The sequence below is a fragment of the Pristiophorus japonicus genome, unplaced genomic scaffold (genome assembly GCF_044704955.1).
Source record: "Pristiophorus japonicus isolate sPriJap1 unplaced genomic scaffold, sPriJap1.hap1 HAP1_SCAFFOLD_739, whole genome shotgun sequence".
NCBI lineage: Eukaryota > Metazoa > Chordata > Chondrichthyes > Pristiophoridae > Pristiophorus > Pristiophorus japonicus.
The window spans coordinates 76,138-102,536 of NW_027254655.1; the positions used below are offsets into that span (position 1 = coordinate 76,138).

At 44.6% G+C, this 26,399-nt stretch overlaps 1 protein-coding gene and 1 long non-coding RNA gene across 7 annotated transcripts in view; one reads left to right on the forward strand and one right to left on the reverse strand.

Annotated features, from left to right (window-relative positions):
• LOC139256583 (zinc finger protein 229-like) overlaps positions 1 to 26,399 on the reverse strand; it is a 203,142-nt gene that overhangs the window by 73,826 nt on the left and 102,917 nt on the right. The gene's annotated exons all lie outside the window — the stretch shown is intronic.
• Positions 414 to 25,815, forward strand: LOC139256585 (uncharacterized). Of its 4 annotated transcripts, XR_011592187.1 has the most exons (6): positions 422 to 482; positions 632 to 759; positions 3,891 to 4,027; positions 6,451 to 6,486; positions 17,929 to 17,980; positions 24,156 to 25,815. It is a non-coding gene; the product is annotated as an uncharacterized lncRNA (long non-coding RNA). The 4 variants fall into 4 exon arrangements; XR_011592185.1 differs by lacking the exon at positions 632 to 759 and having other exon boundaries at positions 414 to 482; XR_011592186.1 differs by lacking the exon at positions 422 to 482 and having other exon boundaries at positions 576 to 759.

Here is a 26,399-nt window from a genome sequence, read left to right on the forward strand (position 1 = left end):
TGACTGGGGGGCAGTGCTGTGCGGCGGGGACAGGCTGCTGGAGGACCTTTGTCTTACGGATGTTTAGTGTAAGGCCCGAGCTCTCGGCCGCCTCAGTAAATACGTCACAATGTCCTGGAGTGGAACACAGGGGCAAAGGTCACCGCCCGTTAAACATTCAAATATTTCAACCCAACCGCCAAGCTCCGAGCGCGAGCCTCGCTCAACTCAAATCATGGCCGCAAACCCCGCCTCCTGGCGGCGCTGATTGGCCAGGGGCGGCCCGGTGAGGAGCTCCCGGCGGAAGGGGATTGGCCGAAGCGCCTGTCACTTAGAGTGAGTGAGGCGGGTTTTCGGGGCCGGTCTCTCTCGGGGGAACTGGATTGGCCGGAGTGCCTGTCACTCAGAGTGAGGGAGGCGGACTCGGCCCTCACTGGGACTCGGAGCTCGGGCAGTGTGTTTTGGGCCGGGCGCCAGTGACGCGGCGCTGGGCCCTTGTGTCGGTGAGTTGGAGCCGGTGGGAGCGGCTGAGGGCGGCCGCCTGGTTTTATACCCGGGGGATGAGGGGAGGGGGGATTGAGGAGGAGGGGGATGTGTTTGCTCCAGTCTGTACTATATATAATGTGTTGAATGTTGTTGTGGATTGTTACAGAGGGGAAACACATTGAAATAGTGTTTGCAATGACAGGGTCTGCTGCCCAGTGAGTGAGCCACAGGCCTGGCTGCTGGGTACAGGATGTGCTGCAGAGGGCACAGATCAAATGTTTCATCTATTGGAAGGTAATGCACCTAATTCCGGACCTGCCAAGTCTGTTATTTGGAGTGGGCACCATATAGCGGATAATTTTTAAATTCACAAACCGCAGCCGTGCCTTCAGCTGCCTGGGCCCTGAGCTCTGGATTCTCTCCCTAAACCTCTCCGCCTCTCTACCCCTCTCCTTTAAAGCGCTCCTTAAAACCTCCCTCTTTTACCAGCTTTTGGTCACCTGTCTTAATATCTCCTCACGTGGCTCAGTGTTGACACCGATTTAAGAAGCGGGGTGAAATGCAACTTTTTTTTATAAACACAGCGAGTTGTTGTGATCTGGAACTACTTTTGAAGTGTACTTGTGGTTGTAATGTCGGAAACGTGGCCGTCAATCTGCACACGGCAAGCTCCCACAAGCAGCAATGTGTTTGCGACCAAATAATATGTTTTTGTTGATGTTGGTTGAGGGATAAATATTGGCCAGGGACATTGTGGATAACTTCCCCTGCTCTTTAAAATAGTGCCGTGAGATCTTTTACATCCACCTGAGGGGGTAGACGGGGGGCTCGGTTTAAGATTTCATCCGAAAGACGGCACCTCCGACAGTGCAGCGCTCCCTCAGCACTGCATTGGTGTGTCAGCCTAGATTTTGTGCTCAAGGTTCTGGAGCAGGACTTAAACCCATAACCTTCTGAGTCTTAAAAAAAACCAAACTGGTAATACAGAAAAATAGACAGGAGGAGTTGGGGGCAGATCTTGGTGCAATTATCTCCCTCCTGTCACACTATATGAAGGCACAGTTTTAAGAGGATGACTTCTTTACCCAGAGAGTGTTGAGAATGTGGGATTCGCTGCTGCATGGAGTTGTTGAGGCGAATAGCACAGATGCAATTAAGGGGAAACTAGGTTCTTTATTGTCATCCTTTATTATCAGGGTCCCCTCCCTCCCCCTTTACCATTCGGGCCTGCTCCCCCGTTCAATAAGATCATGGTTAATCTTTGACCTTAACTCTACTTTCCCGCCAAATTCCCATATCCCTTGATTCCCCCAGAGTCCAAAAATCTATCGATCTCAGCCTTAAATATATTCAGAGACTCAGCATCCATAGCCTTTTAGGTTAGAGAATTCCAAAGATTCACATCCCTCTCAGTGAAGAAATTCCTCCTCATCTCGGTCTTAAATGGCCGACCTATTATCCTGAGACTATGTCCCCTAGTTCTAGACTCTCCAGACAGGGAAAACAACCTCTCAGCATCTACCCTGTCAGTCCCCCTCAGAATTTTGTGTCTCAATGAGATCACCTCTCTTTCTTCTTAATTCCAGAGAGTATGGGCCCAATATGCATTGGGGAGGGGGGAGAGGAAGGGGGATGGGATGGGATGGGGAGGGGGGAGAGGAAGGGGGATGGGATGGGGAGGGGGAGGGGGAGAGGAAGGGGGATGGGATGAGGAGGGTGAGGGGGGGGGAAGAGGAAGGTGGATGCGGAGAGAAAGGGGGATGGGATGAGGAGGGGGAAGAAGAGGAAGGTGGATGGGGAGGGGAGGGGGATGGGATGAGGAGGGGGAATGGTGAGGTGGAGGAAGGATGCAAATAATCCCCATAATATAATGGTGGGTAATCTTAGTCATGGGTTAAAGGCAATCTATGCATGGGATCTTCTGTTTTTGTGAGGGGGGGGGCTGTCATCTATTGTAAGGTGTGTATGTGTGTGCTTAAATTAGACTCGTGGTGTGAAGAATCTGCTCATAGCTGAAGTATGGGTAAGAAATTATGGAATCAGCAACGACAGGAAATGATGCTGTATCAGGACTATCTCAGTCACACACTGTCGCTGACTTGTGTCTGACAGTTTCTAGCAGAGGACATGTCATGCTGCAATAATGGTGTGTGTTAATCCTGTAGAAAGAAAGACTATATCGCGTTTTTCACAAGCTCAGGACATCCCTAAGTGCGTTACAGCCAATGAAGTACTTTTGAAACGCAGTCAGTGTTGTAAAGTAGGAAACGCAGCAGCCAATTAGCGCACAGCAAGATTCCATGAACAGCAATGTGACAATGACCAGCTCATCTGTTTTAGTGATGTTGGTTGAAGGATAAATATTGACCCAGGACACTGAGGTGAACTTCCCAATAGGAAACTTGGTGTTACCTGACTTTGCATTTTATTTAAATTTCAGGATATCTTGTGAGCTGGAGGAGGGCAGCAATCTTACTGTGAATCTAATGTTGTTGAAGTATAGAAAGCTCAGTACTTCTGTTCATAGTTCAGCTGATTCTGCCTGTCTTAACTCAGTATGTCCCGGCTCAGTGTGATTGGGACAGTCATGCCACATACTCTGTGTTGATGCAAAGCAGTTTGAGATTGATGGCGAGGGGAGATGTGCAGAGAAACTCTGAAGATCAATAGTTTCCATTGACCGTGGGCCAGGAGAGAGTTTGACTCCACTTCAGCTTTGCATCAGCTACAACCATTATGAAGTGAAATTAAAATAGTTGGTTTAGCTAAGAATTTATTTTAAAATTCACATTTAATCTTTCTAATTTTAACAGAGCCCCGACTCTGCTGTCAGCACCTAGAACCATAGAAACACACAGCACAGGAGGAGGCCATTCGGCCCATTGTGCCTGTGCTGGCTCTTTGAAAGAGCTGTCCCATTAGTCTCACTCCTCTGCTCTTTCCCCAGAGCCGTGTGAATGTCTCCTAGTCAACTATTTATCCAATTCCCTTTTGAAAATTACTATTGAATCTGCTTCCACTGCCCTTTCAGGCAGGGCCCTCCAGATCACCATAACTCGCTGCGTAAAAATGTTTCCCCTCATTTCCCCCCTGGATTTTTTGCCAATTAACTTCAGACCTCATTTAATTTAAATTGCAGGTGAAAATGAACTCAATCCTACATTCTCTGAGGCAGAAGGAAATCTCATGATTTTGAGTTTAAGCAGCAAGAGATCATCTCCAAAGTGAAGGTGAATTCTCAGCAGGCCGATGTGGGCTGTGCCTGTACGGGTAGCGTGTTATGCACTCCATGCCTGGCTAACAGAACTCTTTCCCTGTGCATTTTCAGCAGCGTGGCTTGGTGGTTATTAAGCATTGTAATCAATGTGCTGGTGACCTGCGATAGTTTTGTTTCCTTCTTTAACAAACTTTTTTTGTCTTCACAGGAACAGTCGAATCAATCGCAGAACCTCATTGACTCTGAATTTTCTATATGCGCAATATTTTGGATGAAAAGGAACAGAACTTGGTCAAAGAACTCTAAGGAAAAGAATGATATTTTACTCAGAATGGAGACACATCTGTGAGAAATCTGAGACCATTCACGATAAGCTTTCCTTGTTGTAGATAAATAACCTGAATTTGGGGATAGAAAGTATAATTTTGAAATTTGCAGATGATACAAAACTTGGCAATGTAGTGAATAGTGAGCAGGATAGTAGCAGACTTCAGGAGGACATGGACAGACTGGAAAAATGGGCAGACACATGGCAGGTACAGTTTAATGTGGCTGAGTGTGAAGTGATGCACTTTGGGGGGACCAACATGGAGAGGCAGTGTAATCTAAATGGTGCTATTTTGAAAGATGTGCAAGAACAGAACGAACTGGGATGCATGTTCACATATTGAGGGTTGCAGGGCAAGTTGATCAGACAGTCAAGAAAGCCTGTGGGATACTTGGCTTTGTAAACGGGGGCATTGAATTCAATACAAGGAAGTCATGCTGAACCTTTACAAATCACTGGTTAGGCTGCAGCTGGAGTTTTGTGTAGAATTCTGGGAACCAGACTTGAGGAAGGATGTCAAGGTCTTGTAGAGAGTAAGGTTTATTAGGATGAGAGTAGGAATGAGGGACTTCAGTAAGGTGGAGAGATAGCAGAAGCTGGGATTGTTCTCCTTGGAGCAGCAAAGGTCAAGGGGACACCTAATGGAGGTAATCAAAATTCTGAGGGGGTTTGATTGAGCAAACGGGAGAAACTGTTTCTTCTGGTAACCGGATCTGTAGCCCGAGGTCACAAAGCTAAAATAATTGGCAAGAGAACTAGAGGGGAAATGTGGAGATATGTTTTCAGATTTGGAACCTGAAAGGGTGGTGGAAGCAGATTCCGTCGGGACGTTCAAAGGGCAATGGGACATGTAGCTGGAGAGAACTAATTTGCAGGGTTATGGGGAAAGGATTGGGTGTGGGAATAAATTGGACAGCTCTTTCACAGGATCAACAGCTTTAATCTCCTCGTGTCTTTGACATCCAGGCCCACATCACATCCTTGCTGTCTACTCTGCTGTGCCTGAATACTTTAAAAAATAAAAAAAAAAAATTCATTCACAGGATTGTGGAAATCTGGAACCCTCTCCCTTAAAAGAGTGAATGCGAGGATCAAACAATGCACCATTTTCCAGACTGAGATGGGTAGATTGTTGTTGGTGAAGGGTATCGAGTGATATGGAGCAGAAGTGGGTAAATGCAGTTGAGGTACAGATCTACCTGAATGGTGGAACAGGCTCCTCCTGTCCCTGTGCACCATCCTCTGCAGTCAGCCATGTTTATAATATTCCCACAACACTGGAGTTCCCGAGTGCTGCAGTAGCCTCGTGTTTTGGAATTGCTGATTCCGAATGCATTCAGCATTCACGTCTATACAGCTTACTGTAGATGTTCCATCTTTTGGCCCCTAGTTTACCCTTGTTAATGTTGCCTGGTTCTTGTATATCACCCACCTGCTGTCTAGATTCCACTCTGTAATCAATGTCATGTGGATCACCTTTCCTCCTGGCCTTCTCCCTCCTCCAATGTAAATGCTTCTTGCAGCTACTTCAACGTTCCTGACCAATTCCATTGTTTTTATTTGGTCATCTCTCTCATTTTTTGTCACAAGAACAACGCCATTTACTTTTCAAAGTCCCAGTATTATTTTAGCCGCAAGTTGACTGGCAGTTATTCATATTTGCGACTTGTTTTGCAAACATCTTTGTCACCCAGAACAGGAAGTATAACACAGGGAATTGCCTTGATTTTCTCGGCTATCCTTGCTTGGGAGGGTTCCGAGCCCTTACAGGATTTCTTACATTGTCATTTAGCCCCTCCTGCTCCTCCAGTATCTTTTGTCATTTATCTTCAATGTGCACAGACCTATCCCTGGGTAACCAACTCATCATCATTACCACACTCATCACCACTCACCACCTGCATCTCACCAACTGCAGCTTTGTCCTAACCGTGTTCTCAGGCTTCTGAACTACTTCTTCCTCTATGACTTGGTCTTCTGCATTCAGAGTTAGTCCTTGATCTAATTGACTGGTTCGACAGTCTCAAGGGGCTAAATGGCCTACTCATGTTCCTATGATCCTATATCAGCACATTGTTCTTGCTTTCTCAGTGTCTTTACAAGTGTTCTTCCTGCTGTCAGTGCATCCTCCGTTATATTATGTGCTCGGTTTCCTCCAGCACTTATTTCTGTTTCTTGCTGACCCTGTACCTTTTGCAAAAATCCCCGTCACAGCTCGCCAGTGACTCATCCTCAATATTGAGTACCAACTCATCCACTTCACTAAAGTCTGACTCAATTAGTCCAATACTATCCACTCGCCTTTAATCATTAGCTTCCCAGATCAGCGAGTTGCTCCACACTTTACTATTGACTCTCGGGCTCTGTCGTGCTGCAAAGTTTGTTAGAGCACTGCCAGTGGTCTGCTGTGTATTAACATTTGTGTTTCTGTCTATTTCAGGAGAGTATGCCCGAGGTGCCATAGCAAGAGAAAATGGTAAGAAAACACATTTTAAAAACTCTATCTGAATGCACGCAGCATTCATAACAAATTAGATGAGCTGTTGGCACAAATAGTTACAAATGGGTATGATCTGGTAGCTATAACACAAATGTGGTTGCAAGGTGACCTGGACTGCAAATTAAACATTCAGGAGTACTTGACAATTCGGAAGGACAGACAGAGGAAAAGGAGGTGGGGTAGCTCTGTTGATAAAAGATGGAATCAATGCAATAGTGAGAAATGATATTGGCTCAAATGATCAGGATGTTGAAACAGTTTGGGTGGAGATGAGGCATAACCAGGGGAAAAGTCACTGGTGGGCGGAGTCTATCGGCCCCCTAACAGCAGCAACTCTTTTGGTCGGAGTGTAAACCAGGAAATAGTGGAGGCTTGTAAAAAGGGAACAGCAATAATTATGGGTGATTTTAACCTCCATATTGATTGGACAAATCAAATTGGTCAGGGTAGCCTTGAGGAAGAGCTCATGGAGTGCAGAAGGGACGGTTTCCTTGAGCAGTATGTAACAGAACAAACCAGGAGGCAGGCTATCTTAGATCTGATCCTGTGTAATGAGACAGGATTAATAAACAATCTCCTCGTAAAGGATCCCCTCGGAATGAGTGATAATAGCATGGTTGAATTTCAAATTCAGATGGAGGGCGCGAAAGTTGGATCTCAAACCAGCGTTCTAAGCTTAAATAAAGGAGACTAAAAAAGTTTGAGGGCAGAGTTGGCTGAAGTGGATCGGGAAAATAGATAAAGTGTAGGACGGTTGATGAACAGTGGTGTACATTTAAGGAAATATTTCATAACTCTCAAGAACAATATGTTCCAGTGAGGAGGAAAGGGTGTAAAAGAAAAGATAGCCATCTGTGGCTAACTAAAGAAATAAAGGATGGTATCCAATTAAAAACAGCGGCATATAAAGTGGCTGAAAATAGTGGGAGGACAGAAACATAGAAACATAGAAAATAGATGCAGGAGTAAGCCATTTGGCCCTTCGAGCCTGCACCACCATTCATTAAGATCATGGCTGATCATTCACTTCAGTACCCTTTTCATGCTTTCTCTCCATACCCCTTGATCCCTTTAGCTGTAAGGGCCATATCTAACCTCTCTTGAATATATCCAATGAACTGGCATCAACAACTCTCTGCAGTAGAGAATTCCACAGGTTAACAACTCTCAGTGAAGAAGTTTCTCCTCATCTCAGTCCAAAATGGCTTGCCCCTTATCCTTAGACTGTGTCCCCTGGTTCTGTACTTCTCCAACATCGGGAACATTCTTCCTGCCTCTAACCTGTCCAGTCCCGTCAGAATTTTATATATTTCTATGAGATCCCCTCTCATCCTTCTAAACTTCAGTGAATAAAGGCCCAGTTGATCCAGTCTCTCCTCATATGTCAGTCCTGCCATCCCGGGAATCAGTCTGGTGAACCTTTGCTGCACTCCCTCAATAGCAAGAACATCCTTCCTCAGATTGGGAGACCAAAACTGAACACAATATTCCAAGTGAGGCCTCACCAAGGCCCTGTACAACTGCAGTAAGACTTCCCTGCTCTTATACCCAAATCCCCTAGCTATGAAGGCCAACATTCCATTTGCCTTCTTCACCGCCTGCTGTACCTGCATGCCAACTTTCAGTGACTGATATACTATGACACCCAGGTCTCGTTGCACCTCCCCTTTTCCTAATCTGCCGCCATACAGATAATATTCTGCCTTTTGTTTTTTTTCCACCAAAGTGGATAACCTCACATTTATCCACATTATACTGCATCTGCCATGCATTTGCCCACTCACCTAACCTGTCCAAGTCACCTTGCAGCCTCTTAACGTCCTCCTCACAGCTCACACCGCCACCCAGTTTAGTGTCATCTGCAAACTTGGAGATATTACACTCAATTCCTTCATCCAAATCATTCATCTATATTGTAAATAGCTGGGGTCCCAGCACTGAGCCCTGCAGCACCCCACGAGTCACTGCCTGCCATTCTGAAAAGGACCTGTTTATCCCGACTCTGCTTCCTGTCTGCCAACCAGTTCTCTATCCAAGTCAGTACATTACCTCCAAGACCATGTGCTTTAATTTTGCACACCAATCTCTTGTGTGGGACCTTGTAAAAAGCCTTTTGAAAGTCCAAATACATCACATCCACTGGTTCTCCCTTGTCCACTCTACTAGTTACATCCTCAAAAAAAATTCTAGAAAATTTGTCAAGCATGATTTCTCTTTCATAAATCCATGTTGACTTGGACCGATCCTGTCACTGTTTTCCAAATGCGCTGTTATTTCATCTTTAATAATTGATTCCAACATTTTTCCCACTACTGATGTCAGGCTAACCGGTCTATCATTACATGTTTTCTCTCTCCCTCCTTTTTTTAAAAGTGGTGTTCCATTAGCTACCCTCCAGTCCATAGGAACTGATCCAGAGTCGATAGACTGTTGGAAAATGATCACCAATGCATCCACTATTTCTAGGACCACTTCCTTAAGTACTCTCGGATGCAGACTATCAGGCCCTGGGGATTTATCGGCCTTCAATCCCATCAATTTCCCTCACACAATTTCCCATCTAATAAGGATATCTATCGGTTCCTCCTTCTCATTAGACCGTCGGTCCCTTAGTACTTCCGGAAGGTTATTTGTGTCTTCCTTTGTGAAGACAGAACCAAAATATTTGTTCAACTGGTCTGCCATTTCTTTGTTCCCCATTATAAATTTGCCTGAATCTGACTGCAAGGGACCTACGTTTGTCTTCACTAACCTTTTCCTCTTCACAAATCTATGGAAGCTTTTGCAGTCAGTTTTTATGTTCCCGGCAAGCTTCCTCTCATACTCTATTTTCCCCCTCCGAATTAAACCCTTTGTCTTCCTCTGCTGAATTCTAAATTTCTCCCAGTCCTCAGGCTTACTGCTTTTTCTGGCCAATTTATATGCCTCTTCCTTGGATTTAACACTATCCTTAATTTCCCTTGCTCAACCACCTTCCCCATTTTATTTTTACTCCAGACAGGGATGTACAATTGTTGAAGTTCATCCATGTGATCTTTAAATGTTTTCCATTGCCGATTCATCGTCAACCCTTTAAGTATCATTTGCCAGTCTATTCTAGCCAATTAACGTCTCATACCATCGAAGTTACCTTTCCTTACGTTCAGGACCCTAGTCTCTGAATTAACTGTGTCACTCTCCATCTTAATAAAGAATTCTACCATATTATGATCACTCTTCCCCAAGGGGCCTCGCACAACAAGATTGCTAATTAATCCTTTCTCATTACACATCACCCAGTCTAGGATGGCCAGCTCTCTAGTTGGTTCCTCGACATATTGGTCCAGAAAACCATCCCTAATACACTCAAGGAAATCCTCCTCCACTGTATTGCTACCAGTTTGGTTAGCCCAATCTAAATGTAGATTCAAGTCGCCCATGATGACTGCTGTACCTTTATTGCATGCATCCCTAATTTCTTGTTTGATGCTGTACCCAACCTCACTACTACTGTTTGGTGGTCTGTACACAACTCCCACTAATGTTTTCTGCCCTTTGGTATTCCGCAACTCCACCCATACCGATTCCACATCATCCAAGCTAATGTCCTTCCTTACTATTGCGTTAATTTCCTCTTTAACCAGCAACGCTACCCCACTTCCTTTTCCTTTCTGTTTATCCTTCCTGAATGTTGAATACCCCTGGATGTTGAGTTCCCAGCCTTGGTCACCCTGGAGCCATGTGTCCGTGGTGCCAATTATATCATATTCATTAATTGCTGCCTGTGCAGTTAATTCGTCCACCTTATTACGAATACTCCTCGCATTGAGGCACAGAGCCTTCAGCTTTGTCTTTTTAACACACTTTGCCCTTTTAGAATTTTGCTGCAATGCGGCCCTTTTTGATTTTTGCCTTGGGTTTCTCTGCCCTCCACTTTTACTTTTCTTCATTCTATCTTTTGCTTCTGCCCCCATTTTACTCCCCTCTGTCTCCCTGCATAGGTTCCCATCCTCCTGCCATATTAGTTTAACCCTTCCCCAACAGCAGTAGCAAACACTCCCCTAGTACATTGGTTTCGGTCCTGCCCAGGTGCAGACCGTACGGTTTGTACTGGTCCCACCTCCCCCAGAACCGGTTCCAATGTCCCAGGAATTTGAATCCCTCCCTTCTGCACCACTGCTCAAGCCACTTATTCATCTGAGCTGTCCTGCGATTCCTACTCTGACTAGCGCATGGCACTGGGAGCAATCCTGAGATTACTAACTTTTGAGGTCCTACTTTTTAATTGAACTCCTAGCTCCCTAAATTCAGCTTGTAGGACCTCATCCCGTTTTTTACCTATATCGTTGGTACCTATATGCACCACGACAACTGGTGCAAAATGTCCTGCGATTGCTCTGAGACATCCTTGAACCTTGCACCAGGGAGGCAACATACCATCCTGGAGTCTCGATTGTGGCTGCAGAAACGTCTATCTATTCCCCTTACAATAGAATCCCCTACCACTATAGCTCTCCCACACTTTTTCCTGCCCTCCTGTGCAGCAGAGCCACCCATGGTGCCATGGACTTGGCTGCTGCTGCCCTGCTCTGATGAGTCATCCCCCCCCCCCCCCCCCCCCCCAACAACAATATCCAAAGCGGTGTATCTGTTTTGGATGGGGATGACCGCAGGGGACCTCTGCACTATCTTCCTTCCACTGTTCTTCCTGTTGGTCATCCATTCACTATCTGTCTGTGTAAGACCAACTCACTAAACGTGCTATTCACAACATCCTCAGCATTGCGCATGCTCCAGAGTGAATCCACCCGCAGCTCCAGTGATGCAATGCGGTCTATCATGAGCTGCAGCAGGACACACTTCCCGCACATGTAGTCGTCAGGGACACTGGAAGCGTCCCTGAGTTCCCACACAGCACAGGAGGAGCATGACACGTGTCCGAGCTCTCCTGCCATGACTTAACCCTTGGATTAACTTAATTTGGCAACAACAATGATAAAGGTTACCTACTGGGGGTCCTGGTGCATGAAACACAAAAGGTTATTATGCAGGTACAGTAAGTGATCAGGAAGGCCAATGGAATATTGGCCTTTATTGCAAAGGGGTGGAGTATAAAAGCAGGGAAGTCTTGTTACAGTTATACAGGGTATTGGTGAGGCCACACCTAGAATACTGCATGCAGTTTTGGTTTCCATATTTATGAAAGGATATAATTGCTTTGGAGGCAGTTCAGAGAAGGTTCACTAGATTGATTCCAGAGATGAGGGGGTTGACTTATGAGGAAAGGTTGAGTAGGTTGGGCCTCTACTCATTGGAATTCAGAAGAATAAGAGGTGATTTTATCGAAACATATGATTATGAGGGGGCTTGACAAAGTGGATGCAGAGAGGCTGCTTCCACTGATGGGGGAGAGGAGAACAAGGGGGCATAATCTTAGAATAAGGGGCCACCCATTTAAAACTGAGCTGAGGAGGAATTTCTTCTGAGGGAGGGCATCAAACAGGAAATTAGGGGTGCATGCAATAAAGGTGTAGCAGTTATAATGGGTGACTTTAATATGCACATAGATTGGGCTAGCCAAACTGGAAGCAATACGGTGGAGGAGGATTTCCTGGAGTGCATAAGGGATGGTTTTCTAGACCAATATGTCGAGGAACCAACTAGGGGGGAGGCCATCTTAGACTGGGTGTTGTGTAATGAGAGAGGATTAATTAGCAATCTCATTGTGCGAGGCCCCTTGGGGAAGAGTGACCATAATATGGTGGAATTCTGCATTAGGATGGAGAATGAAACAGTTAATTCAGAGACCATGGTCCAGAACTTGAAGAAGGGTAACTTTGAAGGTATGAGGCGTGAATTGGCTAGAATAGATTGGCGAATGATACTTAGGGGGTTGACTGTGGATGGGCAATGGCAGACATTTAGAGACCGCATGGATGAATTACAACAATTGTACATTCCTGTCTGGCGTAAAAATAAAAAAGGGAAGGTGGCTCAACCGTGGCTATCTAGGGAAATCAGGGATAGTATTAAAGCCAAGGAAGTGGCATACAAATTGGCCAGAAATAGCAGCGAACCCGGGAACTGGGAGAAATTTAGAACTCAGCAGAGGAGGACAAAGGGTTTGATTAGGGCAGGGAAAATGGAGTACGAGAAGAAGCTTGCAGGGAACATTAAGGCGGATTGCAAAAGTTTCTATAGGTATGTAAAGAGAAAAAGGTTAGTAAAGACAAACTTGGGTCCCCTGCAGTCAGAATCAGGGGAAGTCATAACGGGGAACAAAGAAATGGCAGACCAATTGAACAAGTACTTTGATTCGGTATTCACTAAGGAGGACACAAACAACCTTCCGGATATAAAAAGGGTCAGAGGGTCTAGTAAGGAGGGGGAACTGAGGGAAATCTTTATTAGTTGGGAAATTGTGTTGGGGAAATTGATGGGATTGAAGGCCGATAAATCCCCAGGGCCTGATGGACTGCATCCCGGAGTACTTAAGGAGGTGGCCTTGGAAATAGCGGATGCATTGACAGTCATTTTCCAACATTCCATTGACTCTGGATCAGTTCCTATCGAGTGGAGGGTAGCCAATGTAACCCCACTTTTTAAAAAAGGAGGGAGAGAGAAAACAGGGAATTATAGACCGGTCAGCCTAACCTCAGTAGTGGGTAAAATGATGGAATCAATTATTAAGGATGTCATAGCAGTGCATTTGGAAAATGGTGACATGATAGGTCCAAGTCAGCATGGATTTGTGAAAGGGAAATCATGCTTGACAAATCTTCTGGAATTTTTTGAGGATGTTTCCAGTAAAGTGGACAAAGGAGAACCAGTTGATGTGGTATATTTGGACTTTCAGAAGGCTTTCGACAAGGTCCCACACAAGAGATTAATGTGCAAAGTTAAAGCACATGGGATTGGGGGTAGTGTGCTGACGTGGATTGAGAACTGGTTGTCAGACAGGAAGCAAAGAGTAGGAGTAAATGGGTACTTTTCAGACTGGCAGGCAGTGACTAGTGGGGTGCCGCAAGGTTCTGTGCTGGGGCCCCAGCTGTTTACATTGTACATTAATGATTTAGACGAGGGGATTAAATGCAGTATCTCCAAATTTGCGGATGACACTAAGTTGGGTGGCAGTGTGAACTGCGAGGAGGATGCTATTAGGCTGCAGAGTGACTTGGATAGGTTCGGTGAGTGGGCAAATGCATGGCAGATGAAGTATAATGTGGATAAATGTGAGGTTATCCACTTTGGTGGTAAAAACAGAGAGACAGACTATTATCTGAATGGTGACAGATTAGGAAAAGGGAAGGTGGAACAAGACCTGGGTGTCATGGTACATCAGTCATTGAAGGTTGGCATGCAGGTACAGCAGGCGGTTAAGAAAGCAAATGGCATGTTGGCCTTCATAGCGAGGGGAGGTGTTGCTACAATTGTACAGGGCCTTGGTGAGGCCACACCTGGTGTATTGTTTGCAGTTTTGGTCTCCTAACTTGAGGAAGGACATTCTTGCTATTGAGGGAGTGCAGCGAAGATTCACCAGACTGATTCCCGGGATGGTGGGACTGACCTATCAAGAAAGACTGGATCAACTGGGCTTGTATTCACTGGAGTTCAGAAGAATGAGAGGGGACCTCATGGAAACGTTTAAAATTCTGATGGGTTTTGACAGGTTAGATGCAGGAAGAATGTTCCCAATGTTGGGGAAGTCCAGAACCAGGGGTCACAGTCTGAGGATAAGGGGTAAGCCATTTAGGACCGAGATGAGGAGAAACTTCTTCACCCAGAGTGGTGAACCTGTGGAATTCTCTACCACAGAAAGTAGTTGAGGCCAATTCACTAAATATATTCAAAAGGGAGTTAGATGAAGTCCTTACTACTAGGGGGATCAAGGGTTATGGCAAGAAAGCAGGATGGGGGTACTGAAGTTTCATGTTCAGCCATGAACTCATTGAATGGCGGTGCAGGCTAGAAGGGCTGAATGGCCTGCTCCTGCACCTATTTTCTATGTTTCTAAACCTGTGGCATTTGCTGCCTCAGAGAGCTGTGGAAGCTGGGTCACTGAATAAATTTAAGACAGAGATAGACAGTTTCTTAACCGATAAGGGAATAAAGGGTTATGGGAGTGGGCAGGGAAGTGGACCCGAGTCCATGATCGGATCAGCCATGATCGTGTTGGGTAGCGGAGCAGGGCTCAATGGGCCATATGGCCTATTTCTGCTCCTATTTCTTATGTTTGTTTGTGCTTATGTTCTACACTCACTCATTAGGCACTTCCAGGGCAGATACAGCACAGTTTAGATATAGAGCAAAGCTTGCTCTGCAATTACCATCAAACACTCCCAGGGCAAATACAGCATGGTTTAGGTACAGATATGGCATAAAGGTCCCTCTACCCTGGCCCTTCAACTATTCCCAGTGCAGGTACAGCATTGGTTAGGTAAAGAGTAAAGCTCCTTCTACACTGTCCCATGAAACATTTCATGGGCCAGTCCTACATGGATTACATATGGAGTAAAACTCCCTCTGCTCTGTCCTATCCAACATTCCCAGGCAGATACAGCAAGAGTTAGATACAAAGTAAAGCTCCATCTACTGTCCCATTAAACACTCCCAGGATGGGACAGCTCACGTTAAATACAAAGCAAAGATCCCTCTACATTGTCCTCGCAAGCATTCCCAGGGCAGGTACAGCAGAGAATAAATACAGAGCAAAGTTCCCTCTGCACTGTCCGTTCGAACATTCCCATGCAGATACAGCAAGAGCTAGATACAAAGTAAAGCTCCATCTACACTGTCCCATCAAACACTCCCAGGGCAGGTGCAGCATGGGTTAGATACAGAGTAAAGCTCCATCCACACTGTTCCTTCAGGGGAGGAGAGGGAGGGGAACCAGTGAGTGATTGTGATTGTGGTATGTTCCTTCCCCCCCCTATAGCCCCTTGACTATCCACTGTTGGGATCGTTTTAGTCGTCTACCGTAAAGACTGATGCAAAATATTTGTTCATCTCCATGTTCCCCATCACTGATTCCCTGGTTTCATCCGCTAATGGACCAACATTTACTTTAGCCACTCTTTTCCTTTTTATATACCTGTAGAAACTCTTGCTATCTGTTTTTCTATTTCGTGCTAGTTTACTTTCATAACATATCTTCCCTTTCTTAATCATTTTTTGTCATTCTTTGCTGGCTTTTAAAAGCTTCCCAATCTTCTGTCCTCCCAGTAGTTTGGACCACTTTGTATGCCCTTGTTTTTAATTGGATACCATCCTTTATTTCTTTAGTTAGCCACGGATGGCTATCTTTTCTTTTACACCCTTTCCTCCTCACTGGAATATATTTTTCTTGAGAGTTGTGAAATATTTCCTTAAATGTACACCACTGTTCATCAACCGTCTTACACTTTAATCTATTTTCCCAGTCCACTTTAGCCAACTCTGCCCTCATACCTTTGTAATCTCCTTTATTTAAGCTTCGTACGCTGGTTTGAGATCCAACTTTCTCGCTCTCCATCTGAATTTGAAATTCAATCATGCTTTGCTCACTCATTCCAAGGGGATCCTTTACTAGGAGATTGTTTATTAATCCTGTCTCAAAGACCAGATCGAAGATAGCTAGTACTTCAGAGGAGGAGAGGGAGAGGAAACCAATGATTGTAGAATTAAACCCAGCAAAAGTCAGCATGATCAGGGGAGGGAGAGGGAGGGGAACCAGTGAGTGTAGAACTGAATCCAGCCAGAGTCAGTACCTTCAGGGGAGGAGAGGGAGGGGAACAAGTGAGTGTAGAACTGAACCCAGCCAGAGTCAGCACCTACAGGGGAGGAGAGGGAAAGGAACCAGTGAGTGCGGACTTGAACTCAGCCAGATCCAGCTTATTCAGGGGAGTAGAGGGAGGGGAACCAGTGAGTGTTGAACTTAATCCAGCCAGAGTCAGCACCTTCAGGGGAGGGGAACCAGTGAGTGCAGAACTGAACCCAGCCAGAGTCAGCACCTTCAGGGGAGGAGAGGGAGGGGAACCAGTAAGTGCAGAACTGAACCCAGCCAGAGTCAGCACCTTCAGGGGAGGAGAGGGAGGGGAACCAGTGAGTGTAGAACTGAACCCAGCCAGAATTGGTGGTGAAAACTGGGAGGAGAAACAGTCTGGAGACGTGCGATGGGTTTGGATTTCAGCACAGCAGGAGGGACAATGTGTGGAACAGGGATTTACAGCTTTGTAAGAACAAGAGAGGAAAGAATGTTCCATGGAAACTAGGTTTGTGTAGGGATACAAAGGAGGCTTCTCTCCTTCAATGTGGACTAACTGATATAGTTAATCGACACCTGCCCATCAGTTGGGGTAAAAGGAGGCTTCTCTTCCTCTGGGTGGATTAACTGATATAGTTAATCGACACCTCGCCCAGCTCCCACTGTATATAAACCACGGAAGTAAACAAACGAAACCTCAGGTTTACCGGTTTTATTACGAGCAACACACGGGAAGGTTCAGCCTAAAACCTGCAAAATACAAGAGGTTTCAAGTACAATTTATACAGGTTTTGGAGAGGAGCACCCTCCGACAAAATCCTCGATAGGTCTAATTCTATCAGCGAAGTTACATTGATTTGTCGACTCTTATCAAACTGTGAGTGGTATATGCAATTGCCCATCTTCTATGGTGTTGTTCCATGACTTGCACTTTGCCACAGTATAATAAACGCCTAAACTGGCTTCCTTATCTCTTCCTCAGAGACTTCTGATCAACAACTGCTGAGTTTGCTGTTTAAGTATTAGAGGTTATGGATTCAGTTTAATGCGTTATACATTTGTGCTATACCTACATAAGCAAGTGTTACATACATAGGCAATTATATAGACGCTCCTAATACTGATAAGTTCACTACCTTCAGCATAATACTGACCACCTATTTGCAACTCTTACAATTTATCCCTTACAATTCCCCCCCCTAATGGCCCTTGGCTATATGCCCAAGATAGGCCATTTCCCAATTAATACCTCACGGGTGAGCTTTCAGGGTTGTCCATTCACTTGGGTAGCGCTACTTCCCGAGCTGCAGGATGTACCTGTTGGCTTTCCCATCAAGGTTATACTAAGTAAGTCCTTTCTGCCGGACTGTTTGATTTCTCTTTATTCAATGTTTTAACTATAGTACGGGCTCAGGCCTGCCTCTTCCGTCAGTTACACCTTTTTACAGGATAATACTAACAAGATGAGTTCCCTTGCACTACAACCATTACATTTAGTCCAGCATAGTTCGTGTATAAGTCCTTTTTACCCAACATTATCTCCGTGTTCGAATTATGCCCCGCCTGGGCGATCCTCTGTTTCTTCTATATTTCCTCCACTTGGGATCTTCTCTCTTCTGCCGAATTTCTGCCCCGCCTGGGGTATCCTCTATGTTGTCGAATGGTGTCCAATTCAGTCGAGTTTGTTCCTCTTTCAGTTCGAGTGTCGGTTTTCCTTGTGGCCCGATGGCCTTCGCATAACCTGTTCAGGTAAGGTCCATCATCGTCCCATCGATCTTTCCTCCTTAAGCTCAGGGGTTATAATAAACCCGTTTATATTTAGTAATCCTGTATTAGGGGGGTGATTTTTATAACAATCATCTATGCTGAGACTTTTAGTCCTGTTCTCTTCAGTTACATTTCTGGTTTGTCATGGTACCGCACGCAAGTTTGATTTCTTATTTCTCCTGCATTGTTTGGTATAGAGGACCTCCCTTTGTCAAATCATACTGTGGTATAGATAATACAAAATCTATTATATTTAAATGTCCGTTTACACATCAGGCCTTTGGGACCCAAGCATGACTGTTTCTACGCACCTCGCAGGCATGAGTCATGTCCAGTTGGTAAATACATCAAGTGTTATCCAATCCGGCACCTTTCAATTCTGAAGCTGCTCTAGGTTATGTTGTATTCCATACGCTGTACATACTAGTTCTGTCTGTATGGTTTTACTTAAGTTCCGTTCTGCTCTATTCATCGAATTTATAGTTCTGGCGTGGTCTCACAATGTGTGGGCCACTTGTAATAATTCCCTTTCTGCGCCATTACCCAGTTGTGCCTGTATCTTTTCATTATCCTCATCCCTTTCCAGCAATCCCTGTAAGGTGTGTGTTGGAGCGTTAACTCGATTATCTATCGTGTGTAGGTCTGTAGTGTTTACCGTTGTAACTCCCGCCACGTATCCCAAAGTGTATCTTAGCCTTGGTCTGCCTTATCAATCCCCCTTTTGCCCCAGTGTTCATAGTTGGACACGTTTGTGGCACTGGGGGTGTGATAGTCGGGGCCCTGGTAGTGCTCACTGTTGCTAAAGTAGTGGGTGGGGCCGTGTTGGTGGGTCTATCTCGGGAGATATCCCTCCACCACCATTCATAGATGTTGAGTAAAATCTGCACCCCCTTCCCCCGGGTGCAATATCTCTGTCCCTCCTGATTATAAAACACACTCTGGTCTTATTCCCACTAATTATTGGTCCCGTATTACTGGCCCATCCCCAATGTTGTTTCGTTTTCTTGTTACGTTGTTTTATGCCCGTTATTTAAGTCTACTGTTGGTCCATCCGTCACCATCAGTTTTTTTTGATTCTTTTTAAACTAATGTCACCCAAGTCCCTGTAATACAGGCCTTGCCGTCCCTCAGCCTGTTGTCCTTGATATGAGGCAGCGTTACCCCACGTTGTTTCCACGAGCACTAGAGTCCAACAAAAAAACAATATTTCCTGGTCGTCACCGGTTAGTTAGTGACCATGCTTTTTTAACTGGGTCCAGTGTTTCCATTTGCCAATGCCCCTTCTAACTACCATAACTTACCATTATTACCCGATAGGGTCTGGTCCATTTGGGTGCCAGCCTGGACCTCTCTGGGGTAATCACCTGACTGCCTATTTGGGGTGTTGGACCTTCAGTTCCTTCGTGTCGTTCTCCAAGTTCTTGATTTGCTAATCTCTAGCCTGTGTCTTTAAATCATGTCACTGTTTACAGAGTTCCATTACAAATTTCCGTATCCTGTCTCTATTAGTTCAAAGGGTGTCAGTCCTGTCATCCAACTAGGGGTTGCCTTGAGCTTCATTAGTACTCAGGGTATCCTGTCTACCCATTCCTATCCAGTCTCTGATATGGGGTATTTGTGCCTGATCCCTAGTAAAGCGCAGGCCTGTTTCATTATCTTCCCTGTGAAGTATGTACCTTGATTTAAGTCTACTGTAGTGGCATTATTTCTTCTGCTAGGATCCTGGCCATGGTTCCTGCTGAACAATTTCTAGTGGTGAAAGCCTCTACCCACTTCGTAAACTGGTCTATTACTTCTAGGCAGTATGTCTTCCCTTTGTTGCTGGGTAACAGTCCAGTTAAATCTATCTGCAAGTTTTCCCAGGGTCCTTTCGATCGGGGCTGATGCCCCATTCTGACCTTTACTTTCCCCCCGGGTTGTATTTTGTGCATATCACGCACCTTCTACAGTGGTCCTCTATCTCTTTACCCATTTCCTTTCACCACCGGCATCTGGACATCGGGCTTATCATGTTGGTTCTACCTGTATGGACATACCTGTGGTATAAATTTAATAGTCTCCCCTGGATGCATTCCGGGGCCACCACATTCCCATTATTTCTTCCATATCCCGTCAGTCTCTTGTTGGGCCCCTCTGCTTCCACCCCTCCTTTTCCTGTGGAGTGGCTTCTCCCTGTGCCTTAAGCATGTTTACTTCCTCAGGCCTGATTGTACATGCTCCAACTTGGGCTTCCCCGGCCAGTGTACCTGTCTCTGCCACTGCTTCATCTGCCCATGCGTTCCCCTGTTGATGTTGATCACACACTCTTTGGGTAGGAGGGAGGCTTCCACTAAGTGTTTAACAATCGGCCCTCCTCCTGAGATCATGTATCCCCGTCTGCTCCAGGCTATCATATAATCATGCACTACTCCAAAAGCATATCGAGTGTCTGTATAGATGTTTACTCCGTTTCCCCGAGCCAGCCTCAGAGCTTCAGTGAGAGCCACTAATTCAGCCACTTGAGCTGATTGACCCCCTTCAAACCGTCCTTCACTTTTGACCTGTTTGCTGCTATCTACCACGGCCCGTCCGTGGAGTCCCACATAGTGCTGAGACCCATCTACATATAGATCCATGTCTGCCTCCTCAAGCCTGACTACTTCCCTCGTCTTCTCCTGTCGGGCTACACTGCTGCTCCTTCCCCTGCGTAATGATCCATCCTGCAGGGTTGTTACAGCTGTCTTTTATTGTTACCGTCCCGTTGGGGGGTAAGAGCATGCTTCCCACCTTGCCCTTCGTGTGTCGGATACCAGATTTAGCCTTCCTGTGTTAAGCAATTCTACTAAGGTATGCTGGGTATGTGTCCCGACATTACTATGCCACTGGCCTGTGCCTGTCCCCATGTAATGATCCTTACTGTGGTGGGTATAGATGTGGAAGGGTCTATTCTGGTCGGGTAATCCCAGGCTGGAACACCTGTGAGAGCTTGTTTTAAACTTACAACCACAATTTCCTGATCTTTCTGCAGTAGTTGAATAGCCCTGACCACTTTCACGGTTCCTGACCTGGGCATTGATTGAATTGCTTCCTTTCTGTCCTTGGGCATCTGTCTCTTCCCTTGTGATATTATGTATCCTAGATATGTTACTTCACTCCTTCCCACCTGCACTTTCCTAGGATTTATTTTTAATCCTGCACTCTGTACAGCTCCTAGCATTGTAGTTGCAGCTAATAGGTGTTGTTCTGTGCTGGAGGCAATAAGGATATCATCCACATACTGCAAAAGGGTGCTCCCTTCTTTGCCTGGAGTGGGCCTCGCCTTCCTGCGCCTCTTCCCTTATTGCAGCTAAAACATCAGGCGAGCTGCGCCGGGGCGTGTCTCCTCCCCCTTCATCTCTGCTGCTACCTTCTCCCTTTGTTTTGACTTTAACTCTTCTTCATGATCTGCCCATTCCAAAGTTTCATCGTAATCATCTCCTATCTTAAATACTAACATAATTATCTTTTGATGTGCCTCTCCTAGTCCATCTTTAAACATTTTCAAGAATGCTGCATCATTTTTGTTGGGGTCATCAGCCCCAGAGTGGTTTTTGTATTCAATCCACTTTTGTTCCCTGTCCTCCCCTACCCTTTCACCTGCCTTTTGAGTCACTGTATTCTACTCTAATCTTTTGTCAGAATTCTGTATTTCTACTATTTTGCTTTAGGGGTTGGTAACTTATTCAATAGAATTTGTCTCTCCAGTGGGCTGAGGGGTACCACCTGCATGGTAATGTGAGCTGCTTTATGTCCATTGGTGGGAATGGTGGTAGTGCATATCGGTGCCACTGATAAATAGCCATTATCATGTGCCGGGGGCCACTTTACTCCGGTCTGCTTTACTGTTAGGTTATGTTTGTGGACTACACTTACCCACCGTGGGGTACATTGGCTCTATTACCATAGGTGATGGTGCAATGGCTGTGCACTGCACTATCCGCCTGGTCCTGTCTTTATCTCTTCCAGCTTATTGATCTTAGCTTCTAACTCTTGAATTTGTTTTGTTTCAGTATCTATCTGTCCTCTGTAGCAGGGGAGTATTATTACATAGGCTTTCTTCATTTTATTTTTATTCTGACTATCCCACCATTTCCTCTGTCTGTCAGATGAGTTTTTCTTTTATTAAGAAATCCAAATTAATAATATCCAGTATAAAACAGCTGTCAATGGAAAGGGTTAACTCCTTTACAGGTTTGTAAGAAGCCCTGACGTCATTACGTGATTTTGCATAATCATCCAAAAAATTTTCCCCAATTCTTTGCGCATTCAAAACTTGCTTCGAAATTAGGAATCCGTTAAAACAGCAGAAATCATTCGTAAAGTTGTCATTATAAAACCATCTCATCGGGAAAGACAGCATTTTAGAGTAAACTCCAATTTATCCAAATTCCAATTCAAATACTTGCCAAAGATTTTTTCATTGATTTAATATGAGACTATACTTTTTTAATAGCTATTTTGTTTACTGAAATCCAATTTTCACACAAGTTATGTACATTCCAGCATTTCACTGAGCAAATCTTGTGTTTTATTTCTCTCGGCACAAAATCTAAACTTCCGTGCTGGTTCCATCTTTTTTAAGAATTCTCTCATTCCCAGTTTTTTCCTTCCTTTGCTGAGTTTGCATAACTTAGATTTTTTTTTTTCCTTTTGAATCCGAATGTAATAATTTTTTGATGACCTTCCTCTAATCCATAGTTAAACATCTTTGTTTCTCTTTCTCGGCACAAAACTTCTGTGTCGGGTTCAACTCGTAAGTTTTTATATTTAAACCAATATCTTTTTCACAGCCAATTTAAATCTCCTTTCTTCAAATTAGATTTTGTATTTTGATGATCTTCCTCCAGTCCATTTTCCTAAACATCTTTGTTTCTCTTTCTAACAACTTTCAAGGTCGTATTTTTATCTTTTGATAAAAAGACGCTGTCCTTTGTAAATTCAATGTGTTTTTCCACCATTTTTCTTTTCTTTTATTAATTTTCCATTTTTCTCAGCTAGCATTTTATCCCATTGGCCAGTTTTCCTAGGATCCTGGGGTCCCACCCCACTTTTTAGGTTGTATTCCTTCTTTGTTTGCACGATCAATACCGGCTTCTCCGTGTTATTACTGTGTCATGCTTCGGGACATTCACCTTATTTTTCCTCTAACGATCGCTGGGGTCCTCTCCCCCTTAGATTGTATTCCTTCTTTTTCAGGCAATACACCTATTCCCGACCTTGGTTTTTGTCATTCTGTGGTTCGCTATAACTTGTTCTACAGATTACGCCTTCTAATTCTTTATACAGATTACCTCCTTCCCCGTCAATGCTACAGCTGCAGGTGATACACAATCATACTCACTGCCATTCAGCTGTCACATCATCCAGGTCAGAGGGTCTATATCCTGCCGACTACGCCAAATGTAGGGGTACAAAGGAGGCTTCTCTCCTTCGAAGGTGGACTAACTGATATAGTTAATCGACACCTGCCCGTCAGTTGGGGTAAAAGGAGGCTTCTTTCCCTCAAGGTGGATTAACTGATATAGTTAATCGACACCTCGCCCAGCTCCCACTGTATAACGACCATGGAAGTAAACAAACGAAACCTCAGGTTTACCGGTTTTATTACGAGTAATGCACGGGAAGGTTCAGCCTAAAACCTGCGAAATACAAGAGGTTTCAAGTACAATTTATACAGGTTTTGGAGAGGAGCACCCTCCTACAAAATCCTCAATAGGTCTAATTCTATCAGCAAAGTTACATTGATTTGTCGACTCTTATCAAACTGTGAGTGGTATATGCAATTCCCATCTTCTATGGTGTTGTTCCAACTTGCACTTTGCCACAGTATAATAGATGCCTAAACTGGCTTCCTTATCTCTTCCTCAGAGACTTCTGATCAACAACTGCTGAGTTTGCTGCTTAAGTATTAGAGGTTACGGATTGAGTTTAATGCGTTATACATTTGTGCTATACCTACATAAGCAAGTGTTACATACATAGGCAATTATACAGACCCTCCTAATACAGATAAGTTCACTACCTTCAGCATAATTCTGACCACCTATTTGCAACTCTTACAATTAATCCCTTACAGTTTGTCTATTCTGAATTTCTGTCTTGTGCTTACAGTGATGAGTTTTGTTGGTTCCTTTTACAGAGTATTAGAAGGGGAGATTTTCAGACAGGAAACACAAACCAAACATCACGTCAAGATCTGACTGAGTCAATCGTTTCATCAGGACCTGAATATCATCGGCCTTTGAAAGTGGAAGGAGAAATATTTATTTGTTCTGCCTGTGGGAAAAGATTTCAAACGTCACTGTAACTGGAAAAGCACCGAGACACACACACACCCAAGTGAGAGTGTTCCAGTGCACTGCCTGTGGAAAGAGCTTTAATCAGTTACACAGCCTGAAAAAACATCGCACAAAAACGTGTTGTGTGTGTGGACGAGGCTTCAACTGATCGTCCCACCATGGAGAGTCACACGGATAACCCCACCATTTAGAAACTGTGGGAATGTGGTGACTGTAGGAAGGTACTCAGATCACCGTCTGCGCTGGAAATTCATCAACACAATCACACTGGGGAGAGGCCGTTCACCTGCTCAGAGTGTGGGAGGGGATTCACTTGGTCTTCTTCCGGCTGAGACACCAACGAGTTCACAAGTGACTGCAGAGGTTGGAATCTGCTGTTATTGCTGCTGTTAATCACATCCCATTCTGACAGTTGGGGTTTGTTTCTGATGATAATAACCCTAAACTGGGCTGGACTTTAATATTCTGGATATATTGCTGATTGTGTTCTTGGGGTTGCAATGTCCATTTAAGAAACGCTGTGTGTTATCTTTCCCCTTAATTCAGCGACTCTCAACAGAAATTTAGTTTGCAATAAAATTATGAACTTTTACTGCAATGCTAAATTGATCTTTGTTCAAAATCTACAATAGTGTCAAAGTTGCTACTGAAAGAGCTTGCTGGCAATTCTTACTCACTTGCACATTACAAACAGTGGCCCCTCCATTAAACACCAGAAAGAATGGGAATGGGAATTGGTGGGGAATCAATGTCCCCAAATGTTGCCCCTCCCGTCTGGTGTAGCAATCTCCTCAGCACGGGAATGGAGACAAGGCCGGACCAAAACTGTGCACAGTACTCCAGGTGTGGTCTTGCCTACTTTTATACTCCATCCCCCTTGCAATAAAGGTCAGCATTCCATTTGCCTTCCTGATTACTTGCTGTACCTGCATGCCAACGTTTTGAGTTTCATGCACCAAGATCCCCCAGATCCCTCTACTGCCGCATTTTGTAATTGTCCCATTTAAATAATAATTTCCTTTCTTTTTTCTGACCAAAGGAGGTAACCTGACATTTTACCACATTACAGTCCATCTGCCAGATTTTTGCCCACTCACTGAGCCTATCTATATCCCTTTGTAGATTCTTTGCATCCTCCACGCAACTTGCTTTCCCACCTATCTTTGTATCATCAGCAAATTTGGCTGCATTACACTCGGTCCCTTCATCCAAGTCATTAATATAAAATGAAATAGTTGAGGCCCCAGCACTGATCCCTGCAGCACCCCACTAGTTACAGTTTGCCAATCTGAAAATGATCCATTGATCCCGACTCTCTATTTTCTGTTAGTTAGCCAATCCCCTCTATCCATGCTGATATATTACCCCCAACCCCATGAACTTTTATCTTATATAGTAACCTTTTATGTGGCATTTTATCGAATGCTTTCTGGAAATCCAAATATATGACATCAACTGGTTCTCCTTTATTCACTCTGCTCGTTACATCCTCAAACAACTCCTGCAAATTTGTCAAACATGATTTCCCTTTTATAAAACCATGCTGACTCTGCTTGACTGAAATATGATTTTCTAAATGTCCTGCTACGACTACAACATAATGATGGACTCCAGTATTTTCCCAATGACAGATGGTAGGCTAATTGGTCTATAGTTTCCTGCCTTCTGACTCCCTCCTTTCTTGAATAGGGGTGTTACATTTGCAGTTTTCCAGTCCGCTGGGACCTCTCCAGAATTCAGGGAATTTTGCTAGATTACAACCAATACTGTCACTATCTCTGCAGCCATTTCTTTTAAGACCTAGGATGCATGCCATCAGGTCCAGGGGACTTGTCCACCTTTAGTCCCATTAGTTTGCTTAGTACCTTATCTCTAGTGATAGTGATCTGTTTTAAGTCTACTTCCCCCACCCCCCCTCCCAAATAGCCCCTTGATTATCAACTGTTGGGATGTTTTTAGTGTCCTCTACCGTAAAGACTGATACAAAATATTTGTTCAAAATCTCTGCCATTTCCATGTTTCCCATTAATTCTCCAATCTCCCCCTCTAAGGGACCAACGTTTACTTTAGCTACTCGTTTCCTT